The sequence below is a fragment of the Lepidochelys kempii genome, chromosome 7 (genome assembly GCF_965140265.1).
Source record: "Lepidochelys kempii isolate rLepKem1 chromosome 7, rLepKem1.hap2, whole genome shotgun sequence".
Classification (NCBI taxonomy): Eukaryota; Metazoa; Chordata; order Testudines; family Cheloniidae; genus Lepidochelys; species Lepidochelys kempii.
The window spans coordinates 90,542,956-90,560,899 of record NC_133262.1 but is presented as its reverse complement, the minus strand read 5'-3'; the positions used below and the strand labels follow the sequence as shown (position 1 = coordinate 90,560,899).

The window sequence follows — 17,944 nt, the reverse complement described above, 5'->3', positions numbered from 1 at the left end:
AACATGAAAGTTAAAATGATCTTTGTTTTATGTTTTCTCTTAGAGAGAGAGAGAGGTCTGAAGAAAGATAGATTAATCTGGGAAGGTGAATGACACTCTAAAGGTAAATGACCTTTCTCTTTTCCATTTTTTGCTTCAAGTGTGCTGCTCAACAAAGAATATACTTGTATGAAAATTGTCATTGGAGCATTTAACAAATTTTGACAAAATACTTTTAATCAAGTTGATTAAAAAAGCCCATTATTATGGGGTAGTTCAATTAAAATTGAGTTTTTAGAGGTGAGAAACTAGTTACTCCAAAGGCTTGGGACCTGAGAACTTAGACACATTGCTATACAGTATTGAATCCATTATGGGAAGTGCTGTTGATTGAAAGTCTAGAGAGTCTGCGTTTAGTGAACACTTGCATTATGTCTTGACTTATTTGAGAGATGCTGACGCAAATTTCATTTGGCAATTTGGATTTAATATACAGTTGTGTGTGAAGGTAATACAATTATACAGTGGTATATCCGGTACAGTATCTTTTATTTTAAGAAAATAGTAGTAGTAATATACAGTAGCAATCATTGTACTATGATCAAATAAAGCCCCAAGGTAAGTGCTCAGTACCTCATAGGTAAGGCTGTGTTTTAGTCACTGGTATTTTTAGTAAAAGTCATGGACTGGTCACAAGCAGTAAACAAAATTTCATGGCCCGTGACCTGTCCATGACTTTTACTATATACCCCTAACTAAATCTCAGGCTGGGGGCCGCGGGTGCTGAGCGGAGGTGGCCTGGGAACCCGCTGGTGCTGGGCATGGGGAGGCGGGCGGTGGCATGGAGCCCAGGACCCCTGCTGGTGCTGGGGTGGAGGATAGGTGGCAGCGCGCAGCCCGGGACCCCTGCTGGCGCTAGTGGAGGGGTGAGGGGAGGGAGGAGGCAGCAGTGGTGGCACGTGACTCGGAATCTCTGCAGGGGGGCAGCGGCGTGTGGCCCGGGACCCCCGCTGGTGCTGTCAGGGGAAGGGCTGGCAGGCTCCCTATCCAGCCCCTATCAGCATGTCCCTGAAGCTCCCCTCCCCAAGGTAAATGCTGTCCAACACCCTGCCCCTCCCGTGCCTAAACTACTGCTGCTGTCCCAAGGGGCAGCCCCTGAGCCAGCCGCACTGGCTGCAGAAGTTATGGAAAGTCACGGAATCCATGACCTACATGACAGACACACAGCCTTACTCATAGGTTCAGGTGCATAGAGGCAGACTTGCAGTCCCTATTCAGACCTTACTCTGATCAAGTGTTGATTGGCTTCAGTAGAGACTGAAGAAATTGCAGGATATGGATCACTAAACTATTATTTATTTATTTATTTATATTTCCGAAGTGCTGAGGAGCCCTAGCCATGGACCAGGATCCCATTGTGCTAGGTAATAAGTAGTCAAAGGATACACTTCTAGTCTGGCAGAAGATACTATCTCACATTTGCATCTAAAATGTGAACCAGAAATTAGTTTTTTCCTAACTGGTTAGTCTTTTTTCTGACTAAGAGTAGAGAGTTTGCTTCTCACCATTTTATGCACTTCAATGTATAATTATGATTGTGCTGAAAAGGGGATGAAGGACTTTTAGTTGAAATTAGGTTTGTTTTTTTGGATGGTTCTAAACAAAGAATACAGTAGTAGGGAAGTTCATTTCACATTTGAAGGCTTGTAAAAGGTGATCTGTGTAAGAGATAGTAACATTAAATATATTCTAAGGCCAAGACAAATACTTCAGCACCAAGTTTCAAAGTGTGAAACTACCATTTCCTGTGATTGTAATACAGAGTGTGAGGAGAAGATGTCAGAATACAAGATTTCATGTGTGGATCTGCCCCCTCTCAGGCATCCATTCAACCTCACTGACATCACTTTTTTCATGTTTGTCTGTTGTGTTTAATGTCTGCTTGGTATTTTTCTACCATCACTATATTTTTTTTAAGTTTTTATATTTTACCTTTCCTGCTTCTGGGTGCTTTCTGTAATGCTTATTTACTCAGTTTATTTAAAATAAAACTATTCCATGTTATTGTAAAGCTACTACAGTCAAAAGAAAGAGGGTTCTCATCACAATTAGTTGGGAGGTCCAGGGGATTCCAAGGGTCATAGTGAGGGGAATGATACCAGATTTTGTGGAGTGTATGTGATCTGGTAGCCCTGTGATTATCACCAGTGTGGCTAGCATTTATTTTGTGAACTTGTTTTCAAAAAGAGGAACTTAAACCTGAGAAGTGCTAGTCCAAAGGATCTTAGAGTGTGGGCCAGCTTTGAGTGTTGCTGCTTGTAGCAAGCTATGTTAGAGATATATTTATTATAGTAGGGTCTAGGAGCCCTGTCATGGTCCAGGACCCATTTTGCTAGGTGCAGTACAAACACAGAACAAAAAGACTGTTTCTGCACCAAGGAGCATATAATCTAAGCATGCAACAAGAGATAACAGATGGATACAGACAGACTAACAGGAGAGCACAAGGAAACAGTGAAATAATACTGGTCAGCATGATAGGCTGTGGTCTCAGCTCGCCAGCAGACTTACTTGTCAGGTTTTTTTGTTTTCTGGGGTTTTTTTTGGTAAGACCTCATGGTGGAGGAGAGTAGTAAGGAGAGATATGAGGTAGGATGATGAGGTAACTGTGGATGTTTACAGGGAGCTTCTTCCATGCAGGGCAGCATGGGAGAGAGCACTTAGGGTATGTTTACATGGCAGTTAAAAACCCACAACTGGCCCATGCAAGCTGACTAACGTTCGCAGGGCTCAGGGTAGAGGGCTGTTTAATTGCAGTTTGATCTTTGGGCTCTGGCTGCAGCCTGGGCTCTAGAGCCTTGGGAGATGGGAGGACCCCAGATCCCAAAAGGATACACTGTAGTTAAACAGCCCCTTAGACTGAGCTTCAGGAACCCAAGTCAGCTGGCTTGGGCCAGCCACATGTGTCTAACTGCAGTGTAGATAGTATCGTTAAGTGCTTGTTTGAAAATTTAACAAGTGGGCAGTGGAGGAAGGCTGATAGGAGACGGGAGTAGACCGTTCAATGTTGAATTAGAGATGATAGATTGAGTGGAGATAGATCATCGTGAAGAGCCTTGAAAGGGAAGACAAGTAGTTTGATAGGATAGAGAACAGAGAGCCAGTTAACAGGATGCAAAGAGAGAATGACATGGTCAAAGCGATGGGCTAGAAAATGATCTTTGCAGCAACCTTCTGAATGGTTATGTGTAGGGAAAGATTATGTTTGTCTACACCAGAGAAAAAGGTATTGCAAGAATCGAGATGCAAGCTGAGAGCCTGGACAAGAGTTTTATATATGTGGATGGATAGGAAAGGCCTTTGAGATTTTAGAGATGTTATGCAGAAAGAATTGGCAAGACTTAGATGTATGTGGTCTTGGAGTGTTGAAAGGAATGATGAGAATAGCTTTAGGACTACGTAGAGAGTATGAAGTTACTCTCACAGATAGTAAAGTAGTCCACCCTATAAATGTGAAGCAAGTCAAAATGAAGAATTATCAGTTGCACTAATAGGCACCTGCAGCAAAAGTGTGCACATCTAGAATCTTAAATTTGAACTTCAGAAATAGGTAACTTCCTGAAACATGTAGAGAATCATTTGAATCCTCAAGCCTGAGTTGTGGGGATGGCTGTTAAATTTCATATAAAATTCAGGATGCAGTTTGAAAGCTTATAGGCATTCTATTTCTATTTGAGATCCATAATATCTTTTCCATGATCCAAATCACCATTACTTGTCAACATCAATTCTATGCCATGCTACTCTGTGAAAAGGTACTTGACATTAAACAGAGAATCTACATTAAGTATAAATGTCTCTGATTCCCTTGAAATTGAACCTGTTGTAGTAATCTGCTTGTAGCATTTGTTTCCCTGTAGTACAATACTAACATACCTGCCCACAGATATATGGGACTGTATCTGTAACATACTGAGAGTCCAGCACAGTGTGAGTTAAAATGAAACCGACATTTGAATAACGCAAACGACTAACTACTTAATTTACAAGGGAAGCATTAAAATGAGTCCTGTCACTCTAAAATATTTTTGTGCATCTTGCTTAGTGAACCTAGGGTATGATTCACCTAAATCTTGGCTGTGCTTCTATTTCATGGTATCTGGAAACTTTTAACAAAACTATTTGATTATTACAGGCTGATGATGAGATATGGCACTTCTGCTGCTTAATAACATGTAGCTTGGTAAGGTTCGTAGCTTGGGTCAAGAAAAACTGTTCTCAAAAATGCTGCTGTAATCCCAGCATTAGAAACTCAAGTGAACTATATAACTTTGAACCTGATCTTGTACGTGTTGAAGTTAATGGTTGGCTATGCCCTTGACTTGAATGGGAGCAGCAGCAGCGTTTTTATTCATTAATGTTCCAGTTCAACAAGGTACTAAACGTTGAAGTCAATGGGACTACTCAAGTGTTTAAAGCTAGGCATGTGCTTAAGAGACTTGCTGACTTTGGGCCTAAGAAAATGTTTAACCACTCGATGGTAGGATGTTTAGGTGACACAATACTCCTGAGTTTTGACGCCTGGTTATGTTGCTGTGGTTGACTTCGGCATAGAAGGGACAAATAGTAATTTTTAATATTTACAGAAATTATAGAGGGTTCTGTTCATATCGGGTTAAACCAGGATGGAGAAGACTGGCTAAAACAAGTGTACAAAGCTGTAATTGGAAAACTGTATTTAATAATCAGCTTCCTAGTCTCACACTTCAGAAGGGGTTACAATGGAAGTTTTCTCAGGTTAGTATTTGAATTGATTAGGTAATTAGATTTGGTTTGTGAATCAAGGCAGGTATACGCTTTGTATTTTAGAGTGGTTACTGTGTAGTTTTTAAACATGTTTTTAGCCACAGAGTTACAAGCAGTGTATTATAAATTTGATGCAAATGAAAAATTATTTCCTAGTTTGTGACAATATGAAAAGCTCTTTCATTGTCCAAGTCCTTGGCTTTGCTAGCAGGTGATATGGGTGCCTGCAGATGTTGACCCATGTGAAACACACTGGTTTTCTTCACATTCTAAAACCAGCAAGAATTTAGATTCCAGAGCAGGTTAGCTGCAAACAGAAAGTCCTCTGATCTGTATTTCTAATCTGCATCAGATGAGTAAAGTTTATAGAAAACATGGACTAGAAGGCCAGTGGGAGGCAAGGAACCTATAAACTCTTTAGTTTTGCTCTCTGCTCTGCCCCATAAATATTGTGACCATGGGCAAGTCACTCAGTTTTTGTGTTCCCCATCTGTAAAAATTGGAGTAATATTATATATAGGTGTACATCAGAGGGTTATTGTCGGTTAATTATTTAACTTTTTATACAGCTTTAAAACCAGAAAATCCTTAGTTCTGTCTGTTACTTCAGGCTTTCTCAGTCCTATTTTGCCATATGGGGGTGGAAAGGTAGATAGTAGAAGCCTTTCTTATTGCTGCAACATAAACCATCAATATTTTTATAAAGTAGGTCTTTTGAATGGAGAAATATGGCTGACTGGATGCTGTTTAACCTCTGACTGTTGGATGTAACTGCACCATTGTTTACCAAATATTTTGAGTTATGTTAAGTTAGTATAGCGTTTACTCTACAGTATAACTGGCACTTTTCTCTGCCTCATGGTCCTTGCATGTGCACATGCTATGGGACATACTCTGCCCTTGGTCGAGTCAATGTGGCTCCCTGTTATTTCTATGAGAAGTACATGCGTGAATCTGAGTGTGTGCATGTGCCATTTGTCCCTAGTGTAGGGATATCTAATATTACTGTATCCCTCATCACATATTCTGAAAATTAAATGACAATAAGCACTATTACTTACTCTGATCACCAATAATCATGTGCTGTACTGTGGTTGCATTTATTATTTTTATTACCCTGTTCACATTTATTGTAAATGTTATTCCACCTCTAATCTTTGTTTTTTACTTTGCCTTTCAGACTGTAAGTTCTCAGGGCAGGGCCTGTCTTTTGACATGTCTGAACAGCATCTATAAGTAGTGTATTTTGGGTATTAATATTTTAACATTTTGCTTTGTCAGATTCTGTCTTTTCATGTGCTACTAAAATACGGTGACAATGAAGGGCAAACTAGGGTGGATTTGATTTAAATCATGATTTAAATCAGTAGTCAGGAAGACTCGATTTAATCATGGATAGCTACATAAAAGTGCACTTTTATGTAGAAATCCATTATTAAATCGAGTCTTCCTGACTAGTGATTTATTTAGTTGTTATACTAGTGATTTGTTGGTTGTTATAACCTTAATACGTATTCTTCACATCTCAGAGGTAATTGTAAGTTTCATTTTTAGAAGGTACACACTATACATTTTTTAAGTGATTTATTTTGAAAAGTTTTCCAATTAGTTTTACAGCTATATCAGAAAATGAATGATTGTTCGGTTATTTCATTTACCAACGGTAATTGAAGCAGATATTTATGAAGTCATTGGGAGGTGAACTATCTCCAGTTCAACAGGTTAATCATTAATATTTGGAGGATTTTTTTGCCATGCCTCTTGGAGGAGAACATCACCAGACAGACATTTAAATCGTTTTATTTAACTAAAACAACAACATTATGTATTCTGGATTTTTTTCTTCAACAGCAAACATATAATATTTTAACAAAACAAGCATATGAATTTTTGAATTTAGTTAAACATTCAAGTTTTTTAAAATCAGGTTTGTTTTTGTTAAAATTGTTTAACTAAAATAGAGGAAATATTTTTAAAAACAAAACAAAAATTAAATAGACTATGTCAGCCAGGTCAACATGAGAAACGTAAAATATTAGCTTCTGCAGCTAACTCAGTCGTCTTCACCTTCATTTTCCTGTTTGTTCATAATCTGGAAAAAAAAAACAAGCTTTCCTGCTTTTTCCCAGACGGTTTCTCAATTTGGAATGAATTAGTCCAAAGGAAGAAAATATTCTTTCTATACTGGCAGAAGACAGCAACTGCTGTTAAAAGTGAGATTATCACTTCAGCAGTCTCTGAATCCGAGTGTTTAAGTGACTTCCACCAGTTCACTGGTGTGACTTTCTTTAAAACATCATCAGCAAATGTATATTTCTTGAATGGTTCCCCCTTAGTTCTGAAATTTATTATAGTTGTCATTATGGAGGGATGATTGCTGGGTGTCCATGTCATAGCCAACTCCTCTTTCGCAGTTAAGGTTTGACCCTGATGCCGAGTATTGAGAATATTTGCAAGAAAATGACCTGGAGTTAGTACTTGTCCCATTCGTTTTTTTAATGCTTGTAATTGAACTCTGTCATTGCATATTTCTCTTTTTAAGAACTCACTCCAAATTTCAACAGCATCAGCAATAAAACAGCTATTTCCCTTCATTTTGTTCAAGGCTACAGAAACAGGCTTCAGGGTACTCGACATGTGTTCTTAAGCCCAATGTTGAGAACTTTGGCTGTGACAGTGCCATCTATTTTTTCACGATTTTGTTCACAAACTGTCATCAGATTAGGCCAGTTCTTGATATTGTGCTCAAAACAGTCCACTACTGAGTTGCATCACACATCTTGTGGGAGAGTTAGCTTGGTTCCTCCCACTTTTTTCAGAGCAGCTGCTGCAAAGTGGTTGTTACAGAAGTATTTTGCAACTTCAACAACATTAGCCTTTATTTCTGGAACACTGAAGTCTTTGGCTAGGAGGTGCATCAAATGAGCACTGCAACCGTATGTTACTAGCTTGGGACTCTCTTCTAAATAATTTCTTCTCATCTTTGATGCATTTGCAACATTGTCTGTGACCAAGTTGCATACTAGACATTTGAATTTTTTTTCAGTTTGTTATACTTTTTACTGCTGCTTCTTGTAAGTATTCTGCTGTGTGTGCATTTGTTTCTGTAAGGAAGACATTCCCTTCTTCTGTTAAAGTGGCAAAGAGTCCTGTGGCACCTTATAGACTAACAGACGTATAGGAGCATAAGCTTTCGTGGGTGAATACGCACTTCGTCAGATGCATGTAGTGGAAATTTCCAGAGGCAGGTATAAATATGCAAGCAAGAATTAGGCTAGGGATAACAAGGTTAGTTCAGTCAGGGAGGATGAGGCCCTCTTCTAGCAGTTGAGATGTGAACACCAAGGGAGGAGAAACTGCTTCTGTAGTTGGCTAGTCATTCACAGTCTTTGTTTAATCCTGAGCTGATAGTGTCAAATTTGCAAATGAACTGAAGCTCAGCAGTTTCTCTTTGAAGTCCTGTCCTGAAGTTTTTTTGCTGCAGGATGGCTACCTTTAAATCTGCTATTGTGTGTCCAGGGAGATTGAAGTGTTCTCTTACAGGTTTTTGTATATTGCCATTTCTAATATCTGATTTGTGTCCATTTATCCTTTTACATAGGGACTGTCCAGTTTGGCCGATGTACATAGCAGAGGGACATTGCTGGCACATGATGGCGTATATTACATTGGTGGATGTGCAGGTGAATGAACCAGTGATGGTGTGGCTGATCTGGTTAGGTCCTGTGAGGGTGTCACTGGTGTAGATATGTGGGCAGAGTTGGCATCGAGGTTTGTTGCATGGATTGGTTCCTCAGTTAGAGTTACTATGGCAGTGTGTATTTGCTGGTGAGAATATGCTTCAGATTGGCGGGTTGTCTGTGGGCGAGGACTGACCTGCCTCCCAAGGCCTGTGAAAGTGAGGGATCGTTGTCCAGGATGGGTTGTAGATCACTGATGATGCGTTGGAGAGGTTTTAGCTGAGGATTGTATGTGATGGCCAGTGGAATTCTGTTGGTTTCTTTCTTGGGCTTGTCTCACAGCAGGAGGCTTGTGGGTAAATGTCTGGCTCTGTTGTTCTGTTTCCTTATTTCCTCATGCAGGTATTGTCGTTTTGAGAATGCTTGGTGAAGATCTTGTAGGTGTTGGTCTCTGTCTGAGGGGTTGGAGCAAATGCAGTTGTACCTCAGCACTTGGCTGTAGACAATGGATTGTGTTGTGTGTCCGGGATGGAAGCTGGAGGCATGAAGGTAGGCATAGTGGTCGGTGGGTTTTCGGTATAGGGTGATGTTAACGTGACCGCCACCTATTAGCACCGTGGTGTCTAGGAAGTGGACCTCCGTGTTGGTCCAGGGTGAGGTGGATGGTGGGGTGGAAGCTGTTGAAATCGTGGTGGAATTCTTCCAGCGTTTCCTTCCCATGAGTCCAGATGATGAAGATGTCATCAATGTAGGTTGCGTAGGTGGAGAAGGGGCGTGAGTGGACGAGAGCTGAGGAAGCGTTGTTCCAGGTCAGCCATAAAAATGTTGGCATATTGTGGGGCTACTGGTCTGGAGGTATATATTATCACCAAATTTGAAATAATTGTGCATGAGGATAAAGTCACAGAGCTCAGCAACCAGTTGTGCTGTGGCATCATCAGGGATACTGTTCCTGACAACTTGCATTCCATCTGTTTGTGGGATGTTTGTGTAAAGAGCCTCTACATCCATGGTCGCTAGAATGGAGTTTTCTGGAAGATCAGCAATGCATTGTAGTTTTCTCCGGAAATCAGTGATGTCATGGAGATAGCTGGGAGTGCTGGTGGTATAGGATCTGAGTAGAGAGTCCACGTATCCGGACTGTCCTTCAGTGAGAGTGCCAAATGCCTGAGATGATGGGGCGTCCAGGATTTCCGGGTTTGTGGATCTTGGGTAGTAGATAGAATAACCTCGGTCGGGGTTCTAAGTGTAGGTTGATTTGTTCCTGTGTTAGTGTAGGGAGTATCCTGAGTAGATGGTGCAGTTTCTTAGTGTATTCCTCAGTGGGATCTGAGGAAAGTGGCCTGTAGAATTTGGTATTGGAGAATTGTCTGACAGCCTCCTTTTGGTAGTCAGACTTGTTCATGATGACAACAGCACCTCCTTTGTCAGCCTCTTTGATTATAATGTCAGGGTTGTTTCTGAGGCTGTGGATGGTATTGTATTCTGCACGACTTAGGTTATGAGGCAAGCGATGTTGTTTTTCCACAATTTCTGCCTGTGCATGTCGGCGGAAGCATTCTATGTATACGTCCAGACTGTCATTTCGACCCTCAGGAGGAGTCCATGTGACCTTCTTCTTCTTGTGCTGTTGGTGGGAAGATATCTGTGTATCAGTGCGCTGTTCAGTGTTATCTTGAAAGTATTCTTTGAGTCAGAGACAGTGAAAGTAGGCTTCCAGATCACTGCAGAACTGTACCATGTTTGTGGGGGTGGTGGCGCAAAAAGAGAGTCCCCGAGATAGGACAGACTCGTCTGCTGGCTGAGTGTGTAGCTGGGTAGATTGATGATATTGCTGGGCGAGTTAGGGGTACTACTATTGTGGCCCCAGGTGGCAGGTAGGATTTTAGACAGCTTACAGTCCTTTTTCCTTTGTAGAGAGGTGAAGTGTGTAATGTAGATCTCCTGTCTTATTTTAGTAAAGTCAGTTTGTAAGGAAGGTTGGTTATTTATGAGCGTCTCCAAGTTGGAGAGCTCTTTTTTGATGTTTTCCTGTTTGCTGTATAGGATCTGGTGATCAGATGGTTCCTCAGTTTCTTTGATAGTGTGTGGCATAATCTCTCACTTTGCTATCTACATACTGCACAGACCAATGGATTTTTCACCTTCAGTTCATTTGTTATGATGTCCATCCATTTGCATTTGAAAAGGAAGATGATATCTGTCTGTACTTGTGCAAGTTTCTTCATGAGGTTGATGGATTTCCACTCAATAAGACTAAATGCAGTGCCTTGCATGGTGTCAAGTATCAGAGGGGTAGCTGTGTTAGTCTTCTGTTGTCTCACAAGCACATACAAAAGGATCATTGTGGATATTGCGCCACCCATCAAGACTCAGGTTAACAATTTTACCCTCTAGACCAGGGTCGGCAACCTTTCAGAAGTGGTGTGCTGAGTCTTCATTTATTCACTCTAATTTAAGGTTTCGGGTGCCAGTAATACATTTTAACGTTTTTAGAAGGTCTCTTTCTATAAGTCTATAATATATAACTAAACTATTGTTGTATGTAAAGTAAATAAGGTTTTAAAAATGTTTAAGGAGCTTCATTTAAAATTAAATTAAAATGCAGAGCCCCGCGGACCGGTGGCCAGGACCCAGGCAGTGTGAGTGCCACTGAAAATCAGCTCGCGTGCCGCCTTTGGCACACATGCCATAGGTTGCCTACCCCTGCTCTAGACCTTTTGCACGCTGCTCAATTTCTCTTTCATACACTTTATCCAGCAATTTGCCTGTGACATCTGCTCTGTAGGGTGGATTGTATCCGGGTCTTAATGACTGCACCATGTTGATGAAGTGTGGGTTCTCAATCATACGGAAAGGAGAGTTTGTTGCATAAACAACCCAAGCAGTTTTTTCATCAATTACACCTCTTTTTGTAATCTATTGGTTCTTATAACAAACTTATCTATGTCTGTTTCTGGATGATAGAGATTTTTTTTCTTTTTACTACAGATGATATATTGTGGTTATGTAATATATATGATGTGACTGAAACACTATCTTTGGCAGATAACTCTGAAACTATAGAAAATGATGGTGATCTTGAAGGTGGATAGTCTTCAGAATCCTGAACGTTGAGGATGGATTCTCCTAAACAAAATAAGTCCATGCAGTTATTTAATTATTATTACCATACTGCTCATTTAGTATTACTCATTACATTCACTGACACTCTTTACTACTTTAAAGGTGAAATTGTAAAAGGAAGATCTGCCTATTTCAGCTATTTTTTTTTTTAAAACAGCTGCATCTAAAATGATAGTACCATAGAGTAACAACTATAATTTTTGCTCAAACATGAGAATTCAAGAATAGTCCAGAAGCAAGACAGACAGTCCATAAAAAAGTTTACCAACCTGAAGATCCTGCATGTTCAGACATGTTCCTTTCATCATCTTCAACGCAGCTTCCTCCTGAGAAGGAACACTTCTCATGATGTTGTTTCATTCAGGTCTTGCATTTCTTAGTCACACTGTTTGTATTTTGCACGCATGCCTGTTTTACCCGTAGGTAGAGGAACTTCATTAAAATATTCCCAAACTGGGTCTCTTTTACGGCCTGCTGCCATTATAGGTTTTCCCTTCTAGTGAGAGAATGGTATGGTATGGTAGATCTCAAATCAATGAAGGCTACACTGAGAAAGACCTCAAGACTTCTAGAATATGCTGCTGAAACAGTTTCACTTTTGTTTCTACTGCCTGTCCCTCTCTTCTCACATTTACTTCCAGACTTCTTCTCCTTGTCCAGATCTATTCCGTCCCCAATAATCTTCTATTCATTGAAGTTTTTAAAACTTTGCACTTTTAGAGAGAGGTAAGGGATTAACTCTGTGTACCCAAATTTGCAGAGGGACAATAGGGTTGAGGTCTGCTAGTTCTCACCTCTATATATTATTTATTTATTTATTTGAAAACATTTTTGCTGTTAACAAGCATTTTATCTCTGGAGACACAAATCCACAGTCTGAGAACTGCAAAACTAAGCATCTCTGGTAGTATCTTCTAGACTGAGCACTGAGTCCCATTGGGTAGATAGAAAGATTAACCTAAATAATCTATACAGAAGCCCCTGGAACCCCATAAGATTGGGTCCCTAATCCATGAACTATTGGAACTCATTTACAAAACTTTTCTGAAACATGACATGAATATATTATCTCATACTATAGAATTAGAATTTATAATCCCTATTCCACAATGAGATATCTTTGAGCTATAATATATCTTAATTAAAATTATCTTTAGATAGGTTTTTTCCCTCAAAAAGCATTTCATAAAAAAAAAATCCATTTTTTTAATTAAAAAAACAAATCATTGATTTTTATCCACCGTGCTCTGTGCAACTCCAAAAGAGTCAGTGGGGTTGCACAGAGGGTGCATAGACAATAAATTTGGCTAATTCTGTTTTTAACCCTAGCCCAGATCACCCAACACCAGTCACATTCAGTATCTTTTTTGATTTGCATCTGATTCTAGTTCTACTGGAAAGTGCTGGCTCCACATAGATAGTTCCAGATAATAAGAAACTGAGATTCATGTTTGAACACTGATAGACAGTGTAAATAGAACTGAACATTGTCACTTAGGTAATTGTGCTGTGAAGCTATAAAAATGCAGACTAAATCTGAGAAAATAAATATTTAGGTGAGACAGGAACATGGTTAAAAAAGGTAGAAACCATTTTGCAATGTGTTCAGTTCAATTTTTAGTGCTCTTTTGCCAAATTCGTTATTTTAAAATATAAATAAGCATTGCCTGGCATATCAACTGAAGGCACGTAGATTGTTTTCAGTGGAAAACCTGCATTCTACATGAACTCGTTCTGATTGCAGTGCAGTGGTTTTTCAATTTTTGGTTTGCAGTGGCCCACATAAGCACAAATGTGGTACATCTTGGTTCCATTAACCAAGTATAGAATGTCCATAGTGACTTTTTGAAAGTTATTCACAAGTTATGTAAATGCAAGACATGATTTATGTTCTTTAAGCTGCCTCCTGGGAGGAGCTGGGCACATTCTGCTCGCACTGATATTCTGTTAAATGGAATTATAAGGTGTTTAGCACCTCCTAAGGGGTCAGTAACTTGAAAGATCAATTGTTAGCTAGACACCAGGGGCTGATCTCCATTAGACATAAAGGATTGACCCAGCTCTGTTTACCGCTTGCCCCTTAACAACTAGGCCCATAACCCTGTCAAAGAAGGAAATTGAATTGGTTTGTTCTTGAGAAATCCGTGCTGGCTATTACTTATAATTTTTTATCCTCCAGGTGCATGCAAACTGATTGTTTAATAATTTTCTAGGTATCCAAGTTAGGCTGACTGGTTTATAATTCTCCAGGTCTTCTTTGTTTCCCTATTTACTTTTCTGGTACCTCACCCATCCTCCATGAGTTTTGAAAGGTAATTGTTAATGGGTCAGAGATTGCTTTATCTAGTTCCTTAAGTACTGTAGGATGAATTTCATCAGGCCCTGCTGACTTAAGTACATCTAACTTATGTAAATATTCTTTAATATTCTATAATACCTGATGATCGGCTGGAAAGAGCAAACAGGACAAATGCCCAGTTTTGCCAAATGGCCGGGACAGGGCTTAAAAAAGAGACTGTCCTGGCCAAAAGAGGACATATGGTCATCCTACTTTAATATTGCCTCCTTGAGAAACTGCCAGCTCTCCTGAACTCTTTTTCCATTAGATTTTTTTCCCATGACACCTTACCTACCAGTTCTGGGAGTTTGTTAAAATCTACTTTTTTGAAGTTCATAGTCCTTGTTCTGCTGCTCTTACTCCTTCTTTTCCTTAGAATTGTGCGATCTATCATTTCATCATCACTTTCACCCAAATTGCCTTCCACCTTCAGATTTGCTACCAGTTCCTCTCTGTTGGTCAGACTCAGGTCTACAGTGGCTGTCCCCTGGTTCCTTCCTTCACTTTCTGGAGCAAAGAGTTGTCCCCAACACATTCCAAGAACTTACTGGAAATTTTCTGTTTTGCCATATTGCTTTTCCAGCAGAAGTCTGGGTAGTTAAAGTCCCCAATAACTAACCAGCTCTTGTCTTTTGTGTATTTCTGTTGTTTGTTCTAGAAATGCATCATCTACCTCCCCTATCATGGTTTGCTGGTCTATAGTAGACCTCTGCCACGATGTTGCCCCTATTTTTTACACCTTTTATCTTTGCCCACAGACTCTTAATTGGTCTGCCTCCCACTTCCTTCTGAACCTGAGAAAAAGTGCAAAAGAGAAAAAATGTTCTTGATGTATAAAGGAAACGAAAAATGTGCTTGTGTATATAGCAGACAGGGTGTCAGATAATTTTCCTCTAAAAGTAAATTATAAAATCCCCTCTAAAAATAAATAAATAAAAAGTCATCACAGGAGCAGAAGATTAAGATTCCAATCTTGCAAACATTTAACTTCAATGGCAATACTCACATGCTTAAATTTATGCATATTAACTAGTATCTTACTATAGACACAGTCCAATTTTAAATCAGAGAAATTACTTGGCTACTAAGTTGCTTCTTGTGCAGTGGGAGTAATAGTTGCAGAATCTATCCTAGAGCATTACATTTTTAATATTTTTAAATTCTAATATATGTTAAAATGCTCACTTCACCAAAACTTTGAAAGAAGGAAAAACTTTAAAACAACTTTATTCACTACATTTATGATGTCATCAATATACAAAAGCAAACTATGAGATAACGATTCTAAAGGAAACAATAAAAAACATAATTTTGGGGAAAAAACAAATGTATTAAGAGAACATCAAATAGAGATTAGTTACTACGCTGTATGCCTCTTGTGGCACTTAGTAACGAAGATTCAGGAACCATGTGTTCTCTCTGTAAAAGGGAGATCCTCTTTGTTTTGGGATTTATTTCCTGTGAGGAAGAATTGTAACAGAATAGGCCTTGTACATTGTAACCTCTGTATCTTGTGGATTATGACTCCTCTGCCTTTGCTTTCAAGGAGAAGTAAAGGTAATAAGTGCAACCACTCCTTTCTTTCCCATGCTGGGAATGCCATCTTCCAATCTAGAATGAAACTTTGTGTGCCACAGGTCACCATACAAAGTCCCCACTAAGTGGAAATATTTCTTTCAAACATATGATGCTGAACTGAAATGGAGATTTTTCATAAGCTTATTGTTAGCTTCATTATTCTTTGTTAAAACACATCTGAAACGTATCATGGTAGTGCTGAATACCTGTTTTATTTGAAATGCATAATACTTTTTATGTTCTGAAAATGTTTCAAACTGAAACTATGATTCTATGAATGATCGTGAAACTGTAACTGTATAGTATGTTATCCAATACAACTTTATTAATTATCTCTGATAAAGAATCTATGGACGTTATTCTTAAAGTTCCATAATGTAAATTGTGATGTTCGTAATCAGGCTTGTCACAGTTCAGCCAGGATATTCCAAAGAGAAAAAGCCATGCCTGACTAACAACAGCAGAAAAACGTACATCGCGAAAGGCTGCTGTTGTGTGTGTATATATATTCAGCAGGACAATCTTAGATTAGTATTATCTAAAAAAGTTCCTGACTATTAAATTTAATGAGAGATTTTGGGGCAAATTATTTTCTTCACTCACGTGTCTTCACAAAGAGAATGGAAACCAACCTTATCCTCCTAGATGAGTATTTATGGTGGGGCACCCAGCGCGTGTAGAGACCATGTAGACCGCTCTTACAGGGTCATCTACCCTGCAGCTCTAGAGAGGAGTGAGTGGCGCACACAGCACCAGATGAGGATAAAAGAGCGCATGGTCCCTTGGGGACCATTGACAGCTGTGCACTTTAGAGTTAACCCCCAGGCTGCTCTAACTTGCATGGAGGGCCACACACAGAATCAGGGAGCTGAAACTGGCTCTGTGAATCTGGCGTTCCAGTTTTAACTGGAGTGAGCTGTGAAATAGGTGTCTGCGATGCAAATGAATTCTGTCATCCAGAGATAAAATAGAGGGTTGTTAACACATCTGATCAGACTCTCTGCATGAAACAGCCCTGAAGAGATCTCTCCAACCAAAGTAGTAAGAAATTACAGTCTTTAAATCTACCCATCACTAAGCTACACTGCACCATTGAGTGTAAGAGGGATGTATAAAAAAGGTAGTATAAAAAGCATGAAGTTAGTGCACAGATGCCTAGCTAACAGGCCACTACCTTTAAACCTTTTGACTTTAAACTTTTTCCTAGGAAGAAAGAGGACTTATTTCTTAAGGAACCATTGAAAGACTGCACTGTTTTCCTGAAGATGCAATATCATTTCAGAAAACCAACTCCAAGGAAGAAAGCAGCCCATTGAACTCTCTGCTCTCAGCTTTCTGGGTAGTCTTGTGGAGAGACTGAATGTAATAAGCACTTTCAAAAAGCTTAGATTAAGTTAAATATCTTTCTTTAAGAAGGCAGCTGAAATTCAGAGGAAGACCAGTTTACTAATCTAAGAGTAAAAGTGATTACTAGGATTGTTTGGAACATCTCAGAGAGGAATAATACAACTAACAGCAAAGACAGCCTTCTTACGCAGTGATGTAAAGTAAGGATGGGAAAAGACTGAAGCTGTTTGAAAACTGAAGTACATAAGACTTGCTTCAAGAAAAGGAGTACTTGTGGCACCTTAGAGACTAACAAATTTATTTGTTATTTATTTATCTTAAATTATTTATTTATTACTTATAAGCTTTTGTGAGCTACAGCTCACTTCATCGGATGCATGCGGTGGAAAATACAGTGGAGAGATTTATATACACAGACAACATGAAACAATGGGTGTTACCATGCACACTGTAACAAGAGTGATCAGGTAAGGTGAGCTATTACCAGCAAGAGAGTGGGGGGGTGGGGACCTTTTGTAGTGATCATCAAGGTGGGCCATTTCCAGCAGTTGACAAGAACGTGTGAGGAACAGTAGGGGGGGAAATAATTTTACTTTGTGTAATGACCCATCCACTCCCAGTCTTTATTCAAGCCTAATTTAATGGTGTCCAGTTTGCAAATTAATTCCAATTCAGCAGTCTCTCGTTGGAGTCTATTTTTGAAGTTCTTTCGTTGAAGAATTGCAACTTTTAGGTCTGTAATCGAGTGACCAAAGAGATTGACGTGTTCTCCGATTGGTTTTTGAATGTTATAATTCTTGACGTCTGATTTGTGTCCATTTATTCTTTTACGGAGAGACTGTCTAGTTTAGCAATGGCAGAGGGGCATTGTTGGCACATGATGGCATATATCACATTGGTAGATGTGCAGGTGAACGAGCCTCTGATAGTATGGCTGATGTGATTAGGCCCTATGATGGTGTCCCCTGAATAGATATGTGGACACAGTTGGCAACGGGCTTTGTTACAAGGATAGGTTCCTGGGTTAGTGGTTCTGTTGTGTGGTGAGTGGTTGCTGGTGAGTGTTTGCTTCAGGTTGGGGGGCTGTCTG

General features: G+C 39.6%; 1 protein-coding gene across 28 annotated transcripts in view; it reads left to right on the top strand.

Moving 5' to 3' along the window:
* SGMS1 (sphingomyelin synthase 1) overlaps positions 1–17,944 on the top strand; it is a 203,381-nt gene that overhangs the window by 90,870 nt on the left and 94,567 nt on the right. For 23 of the 28 annotated variants that reach the window (XM_073353732.1, XM_073353727.1, XM_073353725.1 and 20 more), the window contains one exon: positions 44–103. The exons of 2 other annotated variants lie outside the window; for them this stretch is intronic. The gene's annotated coding sequence lies outside the window, so the exon portion shown is untranslated. Of the gene's footprint in view, positions 1–43; positions 104–8,386; positions 8,469–8,867; positions 9,015–15,480; positions 17,322–17,944 lie in introns of those variants that run through there. 3 more of the 28 variants (XM_073353724.1, XM_073353723.1, XM_073353730.1) reach the window with 3 other exon arrangements.